At 43.2% G+C, this 17,733-nt stretch overlaps 1 protein-coding gene across 1 annotated transcript in view; it reads left to right on the forward strand.

The window, feature by feature from the left end:
- Positions 1 to 9,268: 9,268 nt before the first annotated feature.
- Positions 9,269 to 17,733, forward strand: part of GPR1 (G protein-coupled receptor 1) — a 63,870-nt gene continuing 55,405 nt past the window's right edge. The window contains exon 1 of the mRNA XM_029932944.1: positions 9,269 to 9,445. The gene's annotated coding sequence lies outside the window, so the exon portion shown is untranslated. The remainder of the gene's footprint in view (positions 9,446 to 17,733) is intronic.

A 17,733-nucleotide genomic window follows, 5' to 3' on the forward strand; every position in this document is an offset into this window, starting at 1 on the left:
AAACAGAAGTTGGTGTTTTGATTTTTTACTTTGCTTTTCTGTTTGGAGTGTCATTGTAACTACTGTATTGTAAATGATGGACAATAATTGCATATGTTAAAAAATATGAAACTTTATAAAGTAAAAAAATAAAATAAAATAAAATTTCCAAAAAAAATGAGAAACAAGACTAGGGTGCCTACTCTCACCACACTGACTGAACACAGTGCTAGAAGCCCTAGCCAAAGTAATGAGGCAGAGATTGATAGGTAGATGATAGACAGCATGCCAATCAGAAAGAAAGAAGTAACGTTGTCTCTGTTTGCAGATGACATGATCTTATATGTAGAAAAACCTAAAGACTCCACCAAAAAGAAAACTGTTAAAACTAATCAACAAATTTAGTAAAGTTGCATGATACAAAAATTTGTGGCAAAGAAATGTGCATTTCTACACACTAACAATCCCATTTACAATAGAATCAAAAAGAATAAAATATTTATGAATAGATTTAACCAAAGAGCCGAGAGGTCTGTTTAATGAAAACAATAAGACACTGATAACAGAAATTGAGAAAAAATATGGAAATAAATGGGAAAGAAATCCAGTGGCCATGGATAGGAGGAAATATTATTAAAATGTCCATACTACTCCAAATTATCTATATATACAAAGAAATCCCTATCGCAATTCCAGTATTATTTTTCACAGAATAAACAATCGTAAAATTCATATGGAACAACAAAAGACCCTTAGCACCGAAAGCAATTTTGAGAAAGAAGAACAAAGTGGGAGGCATCAAACTTCCTGATTTCACACTATACTGCAAAGCTATGATAATCAAAACGAGATGGCACCAGCATAAGAACAGGTACATAGACGACTGGAATAAATTCCAGAACACTGGAGTAAATCCAGCATATGCGGTCAACTAATATTTGACAACGGATCCAAGAACTGAACAGGGAAAGAAAATCTTTTCAATAAATGGGAAAACTGGATATTCACATGCAAAAGAATGAAAGTGTACCCCTATCTTACAGCATTCACAAAACTTAACTCCAAATGGATTAAAGAGTTAAATGTAAGACCTGAAGCCATAACATTTCTAGAAAAGAAAATAGGAAAAAAGCTCCTTGACCTTGGTCTTGGATATGACACAAAAAGCATAAGCAACAAAAGCAAAAATAAACAAATGGGACAAGCATCAAACCGAAAAGCTTCTGCAGAGCAAAAGAAATGATCAACAGAAAGAAAGGCAACCTACGGAATGGGAGAAACTATTTGCAGACCATCGATCTGATAAAGGCTTAATAGCCAAATATAAAAGGAAGTCCCACAGCTCAGCAGCAAAAGAAACAACCTGATATAAAAATGGGCAGGGAGTCTGGGGTGGCTCAGTAGATTAAGCATCTGACTTTGGCTCAGGCCATGATCTCAGTTTGTGAGTTCAAGCCCTGCATTGGTCTCCATCCTGAAGCTGGGGAGCCTGATTAGGATTATCTCTCTTCTCTCTCTGCCCCTTCCCCACCTGCTCTCTTTGTCTCTCTCTCTCTCTCTCAAAGTAAATACATAAACTCTAAAAAAATACATAAAATAAAAATGGACAAAGGACTTGAATAGACATTTCTTCAAAGAAAACATACAAATAGATGGCCAACAAGTATATGAAAAGATGCTCAACATCCCTAATCATCACAAATCAAAGCCACAATGAAATATCACCTCACATCTGTCAGGATGGCTATTATTAAAATAATAAAAATTAACAAGTGTTGGCAAGGATTTGGAGAAATTAGAACCCTTGCACCCTGTCAAATGGTGCAGTCACTGTGAAAACAGTACGGATGTCCTTCGAAAAATTAAAAATAAAACTACCATGAGATCTGGTAATCTCACTTCTGGGTATATACCCAAGAGTTGAAATCAAGATCTTTTCTTTAATAATATTTTTTTAATGTTTATTTATTTTGAGAGAGAGATAGAGCACAAGTGGGGGAAGGGGTAGAGAGAGAAACACACACAGAATCCAAACCAGGCTCCAGGCTCTGAGCTGTCAGCACAGAGCCCAACGTGGGGCTAGAACCCATGAACTGGAGGCTTAACCGACTGAGCCACCCAGGCGCCCTGAAATCGAGATCTTAAAGAGACATGTGCACTCCCATGTTCATTGCAGCATTTTTCACAATAGTCAGATATGGAAACAACCTAAATGTTCATTGACAAATGAATGGTTAAAGAAATGTAGTGTGCCCATACAAAGAAATCCTTTTTCAGCATTAAAAAAAGGAGGGGCACCTGGGTGGTTGGTTAAGTGCCCAATTCCTGATATCAGCTCAGGTCATGATCTCACAGGTTCGTGGGATCAAACCTTGCACTGACAGCACAGAACCTCTTTGGGATTCTCTCTCTCCCTCTCTTTCTGCCCCTCCCTGCACGCACGCTCTCTGTCCCTCTCAAAGTAAATAAATAAATTTAAAAAAAAAAAAAGGAAACCTCATGATATGTAACAACATGGATGAATCTGGAGAACATTATGCCAAGTGAAATAATGCACTTATAGAAGGACAAATACTGTATGATTCCACTTACGTTAGGTAGCTATAATCATCAAACTTATGGGGCCCCTGGGGGGTTCAGTCAGTAAAGCGTCTGGCTTCGTCTTAGGACATGATCTCATGGTTTGTGGGTTCGAGCCCCGCGTCGGGCTCTGTGCTGACAGCTAGCTCAGAGCCTGGAGCCTGCTTCAGACTCTGTGTCTCCCTCTCTCTCTGACCCTCCCCTGCTCACACTGTCTCTCTCTGTCTCTCAAAAATGAATTTAAAAATAATAATAAAAACATAACATAACATAACATAAACATAACATAAAAATAACATAAAATCGTCAAACTTATAGAAGCAGAGGGTTAGAATGATGGCTGCCAGGGGCTGAGGACAGGCGAGAATGAGTGTTGCTATTCAGTAGAGAAAGTTTCTGTTATACAAGATGAATAAGTATTAAGATCTACACAACATAGTGCCTATAGTTAACAATTCTGTATCATGCACTTAAAAATGGGGTAAATGTCATGTTAAATGTTTTGATCAAAAAAAAAGACAGAAAGCACAAGGAAACTTAGAGGTGATGGATATGATTCTTACCGTTATTATGATGCATAGGTTCATATATCCAAACTTGTCAAATTATACATATTAAATATGTGTAGTTTTTTGTATATCAATTATACTTCAATAAAGCTATCTTTTAAAAAATTCAATGTACTAGTGAGAAAAAGAATATTCTACTTTCTGTGATTTGTTTCCCATTGAATTAACAAAACTTTAACAGGAATAATACTATGGACTGGGAAGAGTGACACAAAACAAGTATTCTCATGTAATTCTGGTGTTGGTCTAAATTGGAAAAGTCTTCCTGAAGGGGAATTTGATGGTGTACATGAAACTTTAGGCTGAATATACATTTTGATTAAGAGATTCTACTTCTGAGACATAGGTACAAACATTTACACACATTTGCATGAGAAATATATCCTGGTGGGGTTTTTTTAAATGTTTTTAATTTATTTTTGAGGGAGATAGCGTGAGCAGGGGAAAAGCAAAGAGAGAGGGATACAAGGGGTCCAAAGTGGGCTCCACACGAACAGCAGCAAGCCCGATACAGGGCTCGAACTCATGAACCATGAGATCATGCCCTGAGCTGAAGTCGAATGGTCAAGCGACTGAGCCACTCAGGCGCCCAGGCTGGTGTTTTTTTCTGAAACATTGCAATTAAAGGGGCACCTGGGTGGCTTAGTTGGTTAAGTGTTCTACTATGGCTCAGGTCATGATCACGTGGTTTTTGAGTTTGAGCCTCATGTTGGGCTCTGTGCTGACAGCTAGCTCAGAGTCTGGAGCCTGCTTCAGATTCTGTGTCTTCCTCTCTCTCTCTCCCCCTCCCTGCTTGCACTCTGTCTCTCTCTCTCTCTCTCTCTCTCTCAAAAATAAATAAACATTAAAAAAGTACTAAGGGCACCTGGGTGGCTCAGTTTGTTGAGCAACCGATTCTTGGTTTCAGCTCAGGTCATGATCTCACAAGTTCGTGAGTTCGAGCCCCGCACTGGGTCCTGTGCTTACAGTGCGGAGTCTGCTTAGGACCCTCTCTTGTCCTGTCTCTCTGCTCCTCTCCTGCTTACGCTGACTTGGTCTCTCAAAATAAATAAATAAAAACTTTAAAAATTAATAAAATTTCAAAAGTAAAACATTTACAATTAAAAAACTGTAAAATCTCTAAATGATTTCAGTAAGAAAATTGACACACACACCCCTCTCGCCCCCCACTGGAACGATAATATATTCATACTATGGCGTGCTACCCAGCCGTTGAAAAGAATGAGGTTAGTCCAGGGGTCAGCAAGCCAGGACCCACGGGCCAAATTTGGTTTCCGGCCTGTTCTGTGTGGCCTACAGACTGAGAAGGGTTTTCATGTTTTATAATGATTGTAAACAACAACAAAGAAGTGACAGAGACTACATGTGACCCACAAAGCCTAAAACTATTACTGTCTGGCCCTTCGTAGAAAGTTCCCAACCCTTAGATACTCATGTTCTGACATGAAAGAATTTCCAAGCAAAGTTATGGACTGCTGTTAACCATACTTATGTGTGTTTTGTTTGTTTGGTTTGGGTTTGGGGGTTTTGTTTTGTGGGGGGTTTTTTGGTTCGTTTAGTGGGCTCTACACCCAGTGTGAGGCCGGGTGGGACTCCCATGACCCTGAGCTCAAGAGTGCGTGCTTTACTGACTGAGCCAGCCAGGTGCCCCATTTAGGTTGGTTGGTTGGTTGGTTTGTTTGTTTGTTTGCTTTTCGTCTCAGATATGCGTGTGTACCTATATAGAGAGCTACATGTACAGCCAAATATTGTGTAGAGAGGAAGTAAATTGGTGTCAGTAATCTCCTCTGGGAAATAAGCCAGGAACTGAAGTGAACATTCACTTTTTACTCCACTAACTTCTGTTTTGTTCTTATCTTCTGCAAAGTGAATATATTCATGTGTATTACTCTTATACTTTAAAACAATGAGAAGATAAAAATAAAAATACCTTGGGGCGCCTGGGTGGCTCAGGCAGTTAAGCGTCCGGCTCCGGCTCAGGTCATGATCTCACAGTCTGTGGGTTCGAGCCCCGCATCAGGCTCTGTGCTGGCAGCTCAGAGCCTGGAGCCTGCTCTGGGTTCTGTGTCTCCCTCTCTCTCTGCCCCTCCCCTGCTCATGCTCTGTCTGTCTCTCAATAATATACACTAAAAATTAAAAAGGAAAATAAACATTAAAAAATACACAAAAACAAAACTACCTCGACAAAGCATACGAGAGTGCCTGTGGCAGGTTAGTGCTCAGCATGCCTTCTAATCTCTTTCTAGTGTGCCCCCCATATGAGATGATGAAAAGATTAAAGAAAAAAAATCCTACATTTTTCCAAACCCCCTTGCAGCGAAAGTCCTGGCTACGATTTAGGTTCCTCAAATCAGATTATGTAAGAGCCCTGCTTTTGTGGTTTCTATGTTTCTGTTTCATAAATGGTCGCAAAGGCACGTGGTTTATCCGCAAAGGCATGTGCTTTATCTCCAGGCACTGCGGTCGGAAGGCGGGATTCGCTCCCGCGGGCGCCCCGTGGCTCCGAAGCTGGTCGCTGTGGAGGCCCCGCTCCGACGCCTTCGTGGCTGAAGTGAGGGCGGCGGAGCTGGTGGCCGAGGAGCCTCGTGCAGCTTCCCGGTTTAGCGGAGGGCTTCCTGACGGTAGAATATGGTGTCCCGGTTCTGCAGCGTGCCGTCCGCTTCTTCAGCCCTCCACATCGCCACCTCCTTTTTACTTAAGCCGACTCGAGTCCATCCCGAGCTCTCTCGTGAACCCCAACCTTTACAGCAGCCTATCTACGTCCTATAACAGAGGGGCTCTGAGAGTCCAGAAGAAATTGCGGGGGCGCCTGGGTGGCTCCGTCGGTTACACGTCTGACTCTCGATTTTGGTTCAGGTTATGATCTCTCTGTGAAGTGAGGCTCTGGGCTGACAGTGCAGAGTCTGCTTGGGATTCTCTGTCTCCCTCTCTCTCTGCCTCTCCCCTGCTCGCCCGCTCTTTTCCTCTCTCTCTCTCAAAATAAATAAACACTAAAAAAGTTTTTTTAAGAAAGAATTCCAGGGAGGTCGCATCTATGCATGCCAATCCTCACGGCAACGATGAGGTAGGATTTCCATTTTAGAGAAGAGAAAATAGGCAAAAGGGGATGAAGTTACCAGGTGAAGGTCATATAATTATTAAACTGGAATTTGAATCCGATACCATCGAGTACAAAACCCACACTTTCCTTATATACAAGAGCAGGTAAGTCTGCCTGGCAGTCATGACCCTCAGGCTCACTTACGGTGGTGGTGAGGCTTGCTGCTGTTACCATTGTCGCTTTAAGTGCCAATCCACACAAGATTAGTGACAGGACAGAGGCCGCAGTAGGTAACTTTATAGAATGGCTTTATCTCTATTCTTAAAGTACACCAATAGTTTTCTCTTTTTTTTTTTATTTTTTTAATGTTTTATTTATTTTTGAGACAGAGAGAGACGGAGCATGAGCGGGGGAAGGGCAGAGGGAGAAGGAGACACAGAACTGGAAGCAGGCTCCAGGCTCTGAGCTAGCTGTCAGCACAGAGCCTGACAGGGGGCTCGAACCCACGCACGTGATATCATGACCTGAGCCGAAGTCGGAGGCTTAACCGACTGAGCCACCCAGGTGCCCCACACCAATAGTTTTCAATCTTTTGGGGGTCAGATTCCCCAGTAAAAATCTGATAAAACTACAAATCCCTTCTTTTCTTTTTTTCTTTTTCTTTTTCTTTTTTTTTTTTTAAGTAATCTCCATGACCTACGTGGGGCTTGAGCTCAGGACCCCAACATCAAGAGTCCTGAGCCAGCCAGGCACCCACAGCTGGAAATGCGTTCTCAAGAAAAAGTCTGCATTCAGTTTTAGGGACTTTATGTCCCCAAGTTAAGAACACATTCAATAAATGCTATTTCTTTGAGTTTCACTGACTGGTTCCTAAGGTTCTAAGAGCTTACATAGTCTTAAAGTAACTCTCTCTGAATTTGATTCCTTTAAAGAATTAAGTTACACTCTCGCCCGGGTGAGTTTTTCTTAGCAAGTTCATCTCTTCCAATCATTCCCAATGCTAGGCTTTCCTCAAGATGCCAAGGAGCCCTTACCTCCGTGGCATTTTTCACTGTAAGTTTCTATCCAAGTTCAACGACGGAAGAACCCCCAGTCTCCCGTAATATCTGTCATCATGCTTTGCGTTCTGGGGAAATATCCCTTTGTCTCTGCTTCACCAGTGAATGTATTCGTGTGTCTCCACTCTGCCAAATGAAGCAATTTAGAGCACATGCGGAATAATCACAGCTCTCTTGGTATAATGATAATTTTCCAGGCCACGCCAGTCAAAGCAGACAGCGTCTAAAAGGAGGACCTGATTCCATTCTCGCCCAGGTTCTGGGAACCCCAGGCCCCCCTCAGATTCCTCCCGAAGGGTGCTGCTCATCTCTGGTGCAACCCTGACTCCACGTTCACTTCAGGCGCCAGGGCCTCCGAAGCTGCCTCCGCGTTGCCAGGCCTGACGTCCTTCCTGCGCTCACCCCGTGAGTCACTGTGTCCACTGCCTTCTCCAACAGCATCCAATGAGGAAAATACCCTTTTGGGTGGAAGTAAAAATAGTTCAAAGCAAGCTTACAGCAGTGACTTCTACCTTCCAAGGGGCCGTGTACTTGCACAGTTCACATTTAGAGACAAAGGAATGTCTCTGCTGTCTCTTTCTACATGCAGATGCCGGTGGGGGAGAGCGACAAGGAAGGCTGAAATGTCAAAGACACGCATCTCTAGGTTGCTGTGCGGCATGTCACAAAGCAGGCGGTGCATTGCTTTGGTGGAGGTACGAATGCCACACCAGCTACAAGAAGAAAGGTCTGAAGAATGAAGGGAGGTTAGAGAACTTAAACTGGTGGCAAGGCAGGAAATACAGAGAGTGGATGTCTTGGTTTACGTTTTTCCAAAAAGCAGTCCCCCCACCCCCACCCCAGGGGCGTAGGTGCAGGCAGTTTGTTTGGGAGGTGTTGCTAGGGAGCAGAAATGAAGGCGGGAGTGAAGTGAATGAGGAGCTGGAGAGGGAAAAGAGCAGGAGGAGCAGAAGCCAGGGAAAGATATGCTAATGAGCGGATTACCGGTGTGGGCGAGTTTGTGCGGTCCTGCTGGGGACCCCAGGGGAGCAGTGTGGAACTGCCCCAGAATTGTCCCACTGCAGGAGTGGAACATGAGGTGGGGGGGTATGTGCTCGTTTATGTCCCTCATCAGTTGGGGGTTGGCACTGGTGCATTTAGCCCCTTGGCCCTTGGCCTGAGAAAGCCTTTTAGGCAACGAAGTATTTAGGGCCTTGAGGTGGAACCCAGGGCCGGCTTGGTCACTGGCCACCAAAGTGGAGGGTGGGTAGGGAGTGCAATGGAAGCAGGATCAGAGGAGGCCGGAGGGAACAGCCCGTGGGACAAAAGAGGAGGGTGCACTCAGACAAGGCTTCGAAGTACCTTCTCCTGACCCTTTGCACGTCTTGGGTTACAGGTGGATCAGCTCTTTCCATTTTCACTCTATGTTAAGTGCAGCTCCTTCACTCCCAGGGACTCAGGAGTGCAGCCCAGAGAGCAGCCACAGAGGACAATCTGAGTGACAGACACCTGCCATGCTGTCCTCAGAAGCCCCTGTCCCCCAGCACTTGCTCTTTCACTGTCTTTGAACCAACCCAGTGAATTTCTTTTCCATGAGGCTCCTGATGCACAAAGACCAGCCCCTGCCCCTGCTAGCCTCCCAGACCATGCCACAGCTAGTCTGAGTCCGGGATGCACCCAGCTGAGGCTGTTGAGGAAGGATCTCGGCTACCTTGGCCAAGCGGCCCGCAGTATAGATGGGCCCACCTCCCAGCAGCTGGCTGAGGCCACCTCGCTGGACTAAACCGCCATCTCAGCAGTTCAATTCGCCCTCAGAGACAGACCCTGCAGTGAGCCAGAAAGAGCTGTTTTTTCTATCCACTGGAAAATATTTCTAAGACAAAGCCTGGTCCTCTGAAGCATTAGCTAGGATTTGGTGCCATGGGCGACTTAATCACATTCCTGCGCAGTGGGCTCCACGGAGGGAAAGCTGGCAGAGTTGCTAAGTTACCACTGCAGTGCCTGAGTGACGTCAGCACGATTAGGGCAGGTCACACGTTCCAGAACCTGCCTGAAGATGGGGAAGGAGTTCCTAATGTCCATCGCGCTCGGTTTTCAGAATTTCCAGGCTTGGACGGAGTCAGATTTTCTAACCTTTCCTTTCCTTAATCATGTTCTTTGAATGCTTACCAAATCCTCTTGGTAAGACTTGCCAATTTTGGAGTGCCTCATCCTGCGGTTGCAGCCACTCTGGTGAAAAGGTATGTACAAATCTTCTTTGAAAACATAGAACAGGGGCACCTGGGTGGCTCAGTAGGTTGGGCATCCGGCTTCCGCTCAGGTCATGATCTCACGGTTCGTGGGTTCAAGCTCCGTGTCGGGCTCTGTGCTGACAGCTAGCTCAGAGCCTGGAGTCTGTTTCGGATTCTGTGCCTCCCTCTCTCTGACCCTCCCCTCCTCATGCTGTCTCTCTCTGTCTCTCAAAAATAAAATAAAATAAACATTAAAAAAAATAGAACAGCTGTGCAGCTGTTCTTGGAGTCAACACACAAAAGCCAATGTTTACTTGCCACTGTTCCCTGCCACAGGAGACACAGGAAACTGTGGGACACAGGGAGAAAGCGCTGTGGGTGACATGAACTCCTCCCTCAGGCACACTGGAAACACGTTGTCACCAGTGTCTCGCTGAGAAAAGCTGCTATCAGAATTCTTTAAGCGTCTTTTAAATTTTATTATGTTAAAAAGCATCCCACGGGCCACCCAGCTGGCTTGGTCCTTAGAGCGCGCATCTCATGATCTCAGGGCTGTGAGCTTGAGTCCCACCTTGGGTGCAGGATTTACTTTAAAAATAAAAAAGAAAGAAAGAAAAGAAAAGTATTCCTAAATCAGATGGGTCGAGTTTTGCTACGATAACAAACAACCTTAAAACATCAGTGGATTAAAACAGGAAAGATTCATTCCCTTCTCACTACCCATCCATCCTACCTTGGCTGCAAGCTTGGCTCCAAGTGTACTTCCTTTGGGACCCAGAGGGCAAGGCACTACACCCTCTGGAATATTGCCTGCCTCCCTGGCAGAGGAAAAGAGAGAGTATGGTGTTATGGACCAAATTACAAAAGAAAGAAACGAAAAAGAGGTCTCTCCCTTTCCTCCCTATAGATTTGCTTCACATTAAAAAAAGAAAAAAAGACAGCAAACCAACCTTTCTGAAACCCCACTAGTTACTATTACAATTACTTTTACTTTTACTAATACTATTACAATTGCTTTTACTTTTTTTTATTAGTATCTTTCCAGCTCTTTAAAAATAAATCTCACTGTCTCGGCTCTCAGCTCTCAAAACCTTCCCTCACTAATTAAACTCCAGATCATAAGGTATGGATCTTCTTAAATGTTCCAGTGACTTCCTTGTTGCTTAAACCAAAGAATACCTTTCCCATTGTGCCCTACTGATCATCTCTGAAGCATTTCGGTCTGACACCCCTACTTCTCTTTAAATCTTTTAGTTTAGTATTAGGACATGGGAGTATTTTCATTACCCAGGTATCATAAGATTGAACCAGTTAGTACATCAGCACGCATTGATAAGTAACACAACATTTTTTTTTCCATTACCATCATTTTACTCACGACTAACATAAGATTTTTGACCTAATCACCCCTCCATTGTCATACCTAGTAAAATTAATAAGGTTCCTTTACTTATCTAGTACCCAGTGCACATTAAAATGCATCTGATTGTTGGGGCACCTGGGTGGCTCAGTAGGTTAAGCATCCATCTTCAGCTCAGGTCATGAACTCACGGTCTGTGGGTTCAAGCCCCACATCAGACTCTGGGCTGCCAGCTTGGAGACTGGAGCCTGCTTCAGATTCTGTGTCTCCTTCTTTCTCTGCCCCTCCTCTGCTCATTCTGTCTCTCATAAATAAATATTTTTTAATTAAAAAAATAAAATTCATCTGTCAAAAAAGCAGCAGTCAGGATTCAAATAAGGTCAACGCATTTTATTTGGTTATGATGTCTCTTAATTCTCTTTGATTTTATAAAGTCCTTCCTTGCCCCTTTCTTCTTCACACTCACAGATGGCAAATCATTTATCCTTTAGAATGTTCCACATTTTGAATGTGGATGATTGCTTTCTCATAATGTCACTGAAAAAAAAATTTTAATGTTTATTTTTAAGAGAGACAGAGAGACAGAGCACAAGTGGGGGAGGGGCAGAAAGAGCGGGAGACACAGAATCCAAAGCAGGCTCCAGGCTCTGAGCTGTCAGCACAGAACCTGATGTGGGCTCAAACTTTAATTCATGAACCTTGAGATCACAACCGACCGGAGCCAAAGTCAGACGCTTAACCAACTGAGCCACCCAGGCGCCCCTCCCATAATGTCACTTAACTTTTTCTCCATCCCCTGAATTTTCTGGAAAGCAATAGTTACAGCTAGAAACTCGATTACATTTGGGTCAATATATTTTAGGCAGGATTATTCCACAGGTGATGCTGGGCCATTATCTCTACTAACATCAACTGTAGGCTGCAGTGTAAAACTATATTCCAAGGATGTGCAGGCAAAAGATTATATTTTAAAGTCTCTTAAAGTGTTTTTTTTTTTCCTGTGTCTGGAAATACTACCAGCTTGACATATAGTCAGGTTCATTAGTTTCAGTTCATTTTTTATTTTTTTTAAGTAAATTCTATGCCCAATGTGGGGCTTGAACTCACAAACCCGAGATCAAGAGTTGTGTGTTCTGCCGACTGAGCCAAACAGGCACCCCAGTTTATTTTTAATTTTTAAGGATTGTTCTTGAAGTAAACGAGAATATATCACCCCAAAATATGCCACATGGACATATTGGATAGTTTGTATTAAAGGCACTGGTGAAAGAGCCGGTACAAGAAAAACACTCTGACCCTCCTGTGTCCTTCTGAAAGCAGGAGATACATTTCTCACACGGAAAGATCCCTCTCTGTGCCAGGAGGAGGGAAGACATTCTTACCAGAGACAGGGATTTGGGCCCAAGAGGTCGGTACACACAAACCTTGTTCACCTAACTCTTCTTTTCCTAATTAATTCTTCACCATTTCCCACCCTTAGCCGAAACCCTTTAGTCTTGCCCGTTTTTCACAAATTTCTAGTTGTGTTGTCTAAAAGGTATTAAAAAAAGTCCTGCTTTGGTCATGCCAACACTTCATTCCCTTGTGGAAGCTCCGCTGTAACTGTAAAGACTTAATAAAATTTTATGCTTTTCTCTTGTTAATCTTTCAGAAGTATGTCAGTTTAATTCTTGAATTTAGCCAGGGACCCAAAAAGGATAGAGAATTTTTCCCCCTAATTTTCTTTTCATTTGATTCAATTTTGTTCTTTTTTTTTAAATTATTTAAAACAATATGGTTTTTAACAAAGATTCTTTAATCAGACTTTAGTCAGTGGGTGCCTGGGTGGCTCAGTTGGTTAAGCAGTTAAGCAGGCGTTGACTTCGGCTCAGGTCACGATCTCATGGTTCAACTTGAATTCAAGCCCTGCATTGAGCTCTGTGGATGGTGCAGAGCCTGGAGCCTGCTTTATATTTTGTGGCTCTCTCTCTCTCTCTCTCTCTCTCTCTCTCTCTCTCTCTCTGTCTGCCCCTGTCTTCCTTGTGGTCATTCTCTCTCAAAAATAAATAAATAAACATAAAAATATTTAAAATTAAAAAACTTTAGTCAGACTCCTAAAACTTCTGCTCAGCCCAGCAGGTCACTTTACAGAATCTGGTATTAGCAAGAATCCTGCTGGAGCACCTTGGTGGCTCAGTCGGTTGGGCGTCCAGCTTCAGCTCAGGTCATGATCTCATAGTTCATGCGTTCAAGCCCCCTGTTGGGCTCTGTGCTGACAGCTCAGAGCCTGGAGCCTGTCTTCGGATTCTGTGTGTGTCTCTCTCTCTGACCCTCTCCTGCTCATGCTTTCTCTCTCTCAAAAATAAATAAAACATTTAAAAAAAATGTTTTTAAATACTGCTAAGTCAGCTTAGCAAGAGTCCACTCTCCACCATGGGAAGAATTCAAACCACTGTTTGCCTAATATATCCTGCAGTCTGTCCTTTCTGTGGTGAGTCATGCTGGCTAAACCATACACGAGGACTTGGGAGGTAGGCTTAGGAGCAAGCAAGCGGCCATATTGTGTTTCCAAAGTCCATTGAAGTGGATTAAGCATCCAGCTTCAGTCCATCTGAGACTGAAGTTGTTACTCGGGCCTTGCAGATCTCTTTTATGACTTCCCTAGGAGTCATCCTAAAGAAGTTCTCTTCTTTGAGGAGGGTGAATAATCCTGCCAGGGGCCTAGGGCCTTGACATGGGACCAAAGGGCATGGTCCCAATGCTTGGAAACCACTTGGTTTCTTGAATGTTAGAGATGAGTCTGCTAGTTTCACACATGTAGTAGCTATTTATCATGGTGGGGAATTCTCCTAAGGTGACTTAGCAGGATTTTTGCTAAAACTGGAGGAAGAATCATTATTGAGGAAACGGTTTGTGGGGAACCCTAGTAAAGTGTAGTGAAGCAAGGAATCTTTGTCAATATACAGGCCCACACATACACTCATCCCTTGTCTTACTCAAAAGATAACATACTGTAATGCAGCTCTGGGCCCATCTTTTTGTACTAAATCTATCTTGTCGAACACTCTCTGTCACTACATAGAGATTCTCGTTCTTCCTTTTTCACCAGCGGAAGACTCCATTGCACAGAAGTACCTTTATACCCTTGATTTCATATGTCACATAGCATTGAGTTAACTTGTACAATGTCACAAAATGGTTTATAATTTTAAAATGTGGTTACCGATTCTACGCTATATATGTATGATATTTCTATGAATGACTGCCATAGAAAATGTTTCCTTCTACTTAAATTAGGTCATAGTTTGGATAAGCAAGGCAGAATGCTGGGAAAGCAGTAATCTTATCCGTTACGTGTTTTGCACACCATCCTGGACACGGTCGCTACACCATAAGATGTCTTAGGATATTGCTAAGAATTTTAGAGAAACCTGTCTCCAAAGTCTAGTGAGACTCACCTGGAGATGAGGCAAACATACATGGTCTGAGAGCTGTCTCTGACGTCTTATTGCTCTTTTACAGCTTAACTAAAAACAAGTTAATGCTAAAACAGAGTGGCCAGTGCACAAATGCTCCTCGGCACGTGAGCTGTGACCTCACTCGGGCTCCTGGCAGTGATATCCACCTGAGGGTTTCAAAGTGACCATTAGTCCATGACTGCCACAGGTTCAGGTGAAGTGTGTGTGTTTCCACCATTCAAAATCTTCACACGGAGCCAGAGTCTGTTCTGATTCTGTCAGGATACTGCGTTGTGACACTGGCACAGGAGAATCAGGAAATGAAGAGCCAGGCCATTACGACCTGGCGTAGCTGCACTTTTTTTTTTCTTTTTCTTTTTTTAGTTTTTAAATTGTTTTGTTTTTGTTTTTGTTTTTGAGAGAGAGAGAGGAAGCAGGGGAGGGGCAGAGAGAGAGGGAACAAAGGATCTGAAGCGGGCTCTGTGCCGCCAGGCTGACATCAGGGCAGGGCTTGAACCCATGAACCATAAGATCACTAGCTGAGCCCAAGTCAGGTGCTTAAGCGACTGAGCCATCCAGGTGCCCCTCAGCTGCACTTTTCTGAATCTACATCCTACCTGACATAATCGTTCTGAACTTAGGATACAATTCCATGATTTCTCTCATATCCTAGCAACAACATCAGGAGACCACAGGTTGCTGCCTGCTGCTGTCTCTACATACAGACCACTCTGTGCTTCCAGTCTTCTGAGGAAACTGCTGACTCTCCTTCTCAATCACTCTTGGGCTGAAATCCTCCCGAATAATGAATTCATCAGACAATGAGTTTAGGAAAATAATAATAATACAGAATGTCAAGTGAGGAGCTATAAAAAAAATTGTCCTTGGTTTCTAACTCCAAGGACAAAGCAAACTGTTCTTATTGTTTGTTTTGTTTTGTGAGAGCCCTACAGTGTTAGCCCCTATGAGCCGAATAATCACCACATGCCAGGGACTGTATTAGACAGCAATTTGTGTGCTTTCTTGCTCTTTATTTTATTTATTTTATTTATTTGTTTGTTTTAGAGAGAGAGAGAGTGTGTGTGTGTGTGTGTGTGTGCACTGGAGCAGAAGAGAGAGACAGAGGGAGGGAGGGATGGAGGGAGAAAATCTTAAGCAGTCTCCACGGCTCAGCTGAAATGGGGCTCAATCCCACAACCCTGGGACCCGACCTGAGCTGAAATCGAGAGCTCGACCCTCGGGGCACCTGGGTGGCTTAGTCAGTTAAGAGTCTGACTCTTGGTTTCAGCTCAGGTCATGATCTCACAGTTTTTGTGGGTTCTAGCCCCACATCGGGCCCTATGCACAAGGGCTCTGTGCTGACAGTGCAGAGCCTACTTGGGATTCTCTCTGTCCCTCCCCCTGTCACACTGTCTTTGTCTCTCTCAAAAATAAATAAACTTCAAAAAAAAAGAGTTGGGCACTAAGCCGACCGAGCCACCCAGGCACCCCTTTCTTTTTCATTCCAAGCCTACAAAAACAGTGAGGTAGATTCTTAGTTAGGCTTTTTGTTTGTTTCACAAACAACATTCAGGTTGCTTCACAAAATGAGACTTCGTTTAATGATCCCTTGAATGATTAAAGTGTCATCATTTTTCAAGGATTCCAGTATGGTAAAAGAGCTCCTGAACTCTAACTGAAGCTATAAACTTGCAACTCTGTTGCTAACTGACTGTGGGGGATGCAAGAGAAGCTTTCATTTTCCCACCTAATAAGCTTCTAATTCAACAAAATTTCTTTGCACTTTGCTTCCTGGACCTCATGAAATTTAAATGGAAATATTAAATGGCTTAATAACTGGAGAACACCAAACAGCATGCTTGGCGTGACTTAGCATTTTAAAAATATGGAGTCTCATTATATTAAATGTGGCTCATTATTGTAATTATGCTGCTACAAATGTAGTGGATAACACATCACATCATTATTTAATTTTATGGAAAAGCTTTCTAAGTTGTTTGTTGACAGAAAAAGTACCAGATTCTGTTTCTATTTGCTTAAATTGCAGCTCGTGCTGGGGTTTGGTGGAGGTTTTTTTTTCCTGTGCTAGGACTTTATATTTCATTATAGTTCATAAAATATGCTTATCTCTGGATTCCAGCTCGATGGTGCTTTATTTTAGCATAGGATACCAGGAATTGCTTTGAAGACAGCACCACAACTCTTGTGTTCTAAGATGGCAATAATATTGCCACTTTTTAAAATGCCTTAAAGAACATCGGAATTGATGTTATGCAATCATTAAAAATATGGGACGCCTGGGTGGCTCAGTCGGTTAAGCGTCCAATTTTGTCTCAGGTCATGATCTCACGGTTTGTGGGTTTGAGCCCCGCATCAGGTTCCATGCTGACAGCTCAGAGCCTGGAGCCTGTTTGAGATTCTGTGTCTCCCTCTCTCTCTGCCCCTCCTCAACTCGTGCTCTGTCTCTGTCTCCAAAATAAATAAACTATTAAAAAAATGTTAAAAAATATGTTTTTGAATAATATATAATGACATGGAAAAATGCTCATAGTGTAAGTAAAATGGGCATGTTACAAAATTGCAGGTACAACCTCATCTCGCATAATACTTTTAAAATATAGAAATTTGGGGGACGCCTGGGTGGCTCAGTCAGTTAAGCGCCTGACTTTGGCTCAGGTCCTGATCTCATAGTTCATGGGTTCGAGCACCTCATCAGGCTTTCTGCTGTCAGCACAGAGTCGTCTTCAGATCCTCTGTCCTCCTCTGTCTCTGCCCCTCCCCGCCTCATTCTCTCTCTCTTTCTCTCAAAAATAAATAAACATTAAAAATAAATAAATAAATAAATAAATAAAATAAAGACATTTAAAAATTTTTACAAATAGAGGCATGTGGCAGTTTCAGTCAGTGGAGCAGGCAACTCTTGATCTCGGGGTTGTGGGATCATGCCTTCGAGCCCCATGATGGGGGAAGAGATTACTTACAAAAATTAATTAATTATTTAATTAAATTATAGAAATTTGCCCAAATGTCATGAGTTTGCTGTCTAAATGGCGGAGACTGAGTGATTTGTCATGTTATGTTCTCTGTTTTCTAAAAATTCTACGATAAGTGTTCTACTCCTTTAATTGAAAAATGCTAATTATTTTGGCAGTGACTTTGAATGGGAGAGTGGAAGGGAGTAGGGCACAGCATTGACTGGAGAGCAGCAAAGCCTGAGCACAGCAGCAGATATTTCATGCCATGGACAGTTTCCGTCCAAGGAAAACTAGTGGCCTGGGTCCCCCCGCTAGCCTCACCAGTGACTCCACCCGGACCTCTGCCTCTCCTGGCCCATCAGGTCATCCCTGGTAGGACCTCAGGACCTTCTCCCTCCGTTCTTTCCATTCGCACTGCTGTTGTGAAGTTGATTCCCTCGCTCCTCACACTGTCTTTCTTCGTGCGGGCTACTAAGCCTTTCTCTGCCTAAACTGTCCATTGAAATGTCTTTTTTTTTTTAAGTA

The sequence above is a fragment of the Suricata suricatta genome, chromosome 3 (assembly GCF_006229205.1).
Source record: "Suricata suricatta isolate VVHF042 chromosome 3, meerkat_22Aug2017_6uvM2_HiC, whole genome shotgun sequence".
NCBI lineage: Eukaryota > Metazoa > Chordata > Mammalia > Carnivora > Herpestidae > Suricata > Suricata suricatta.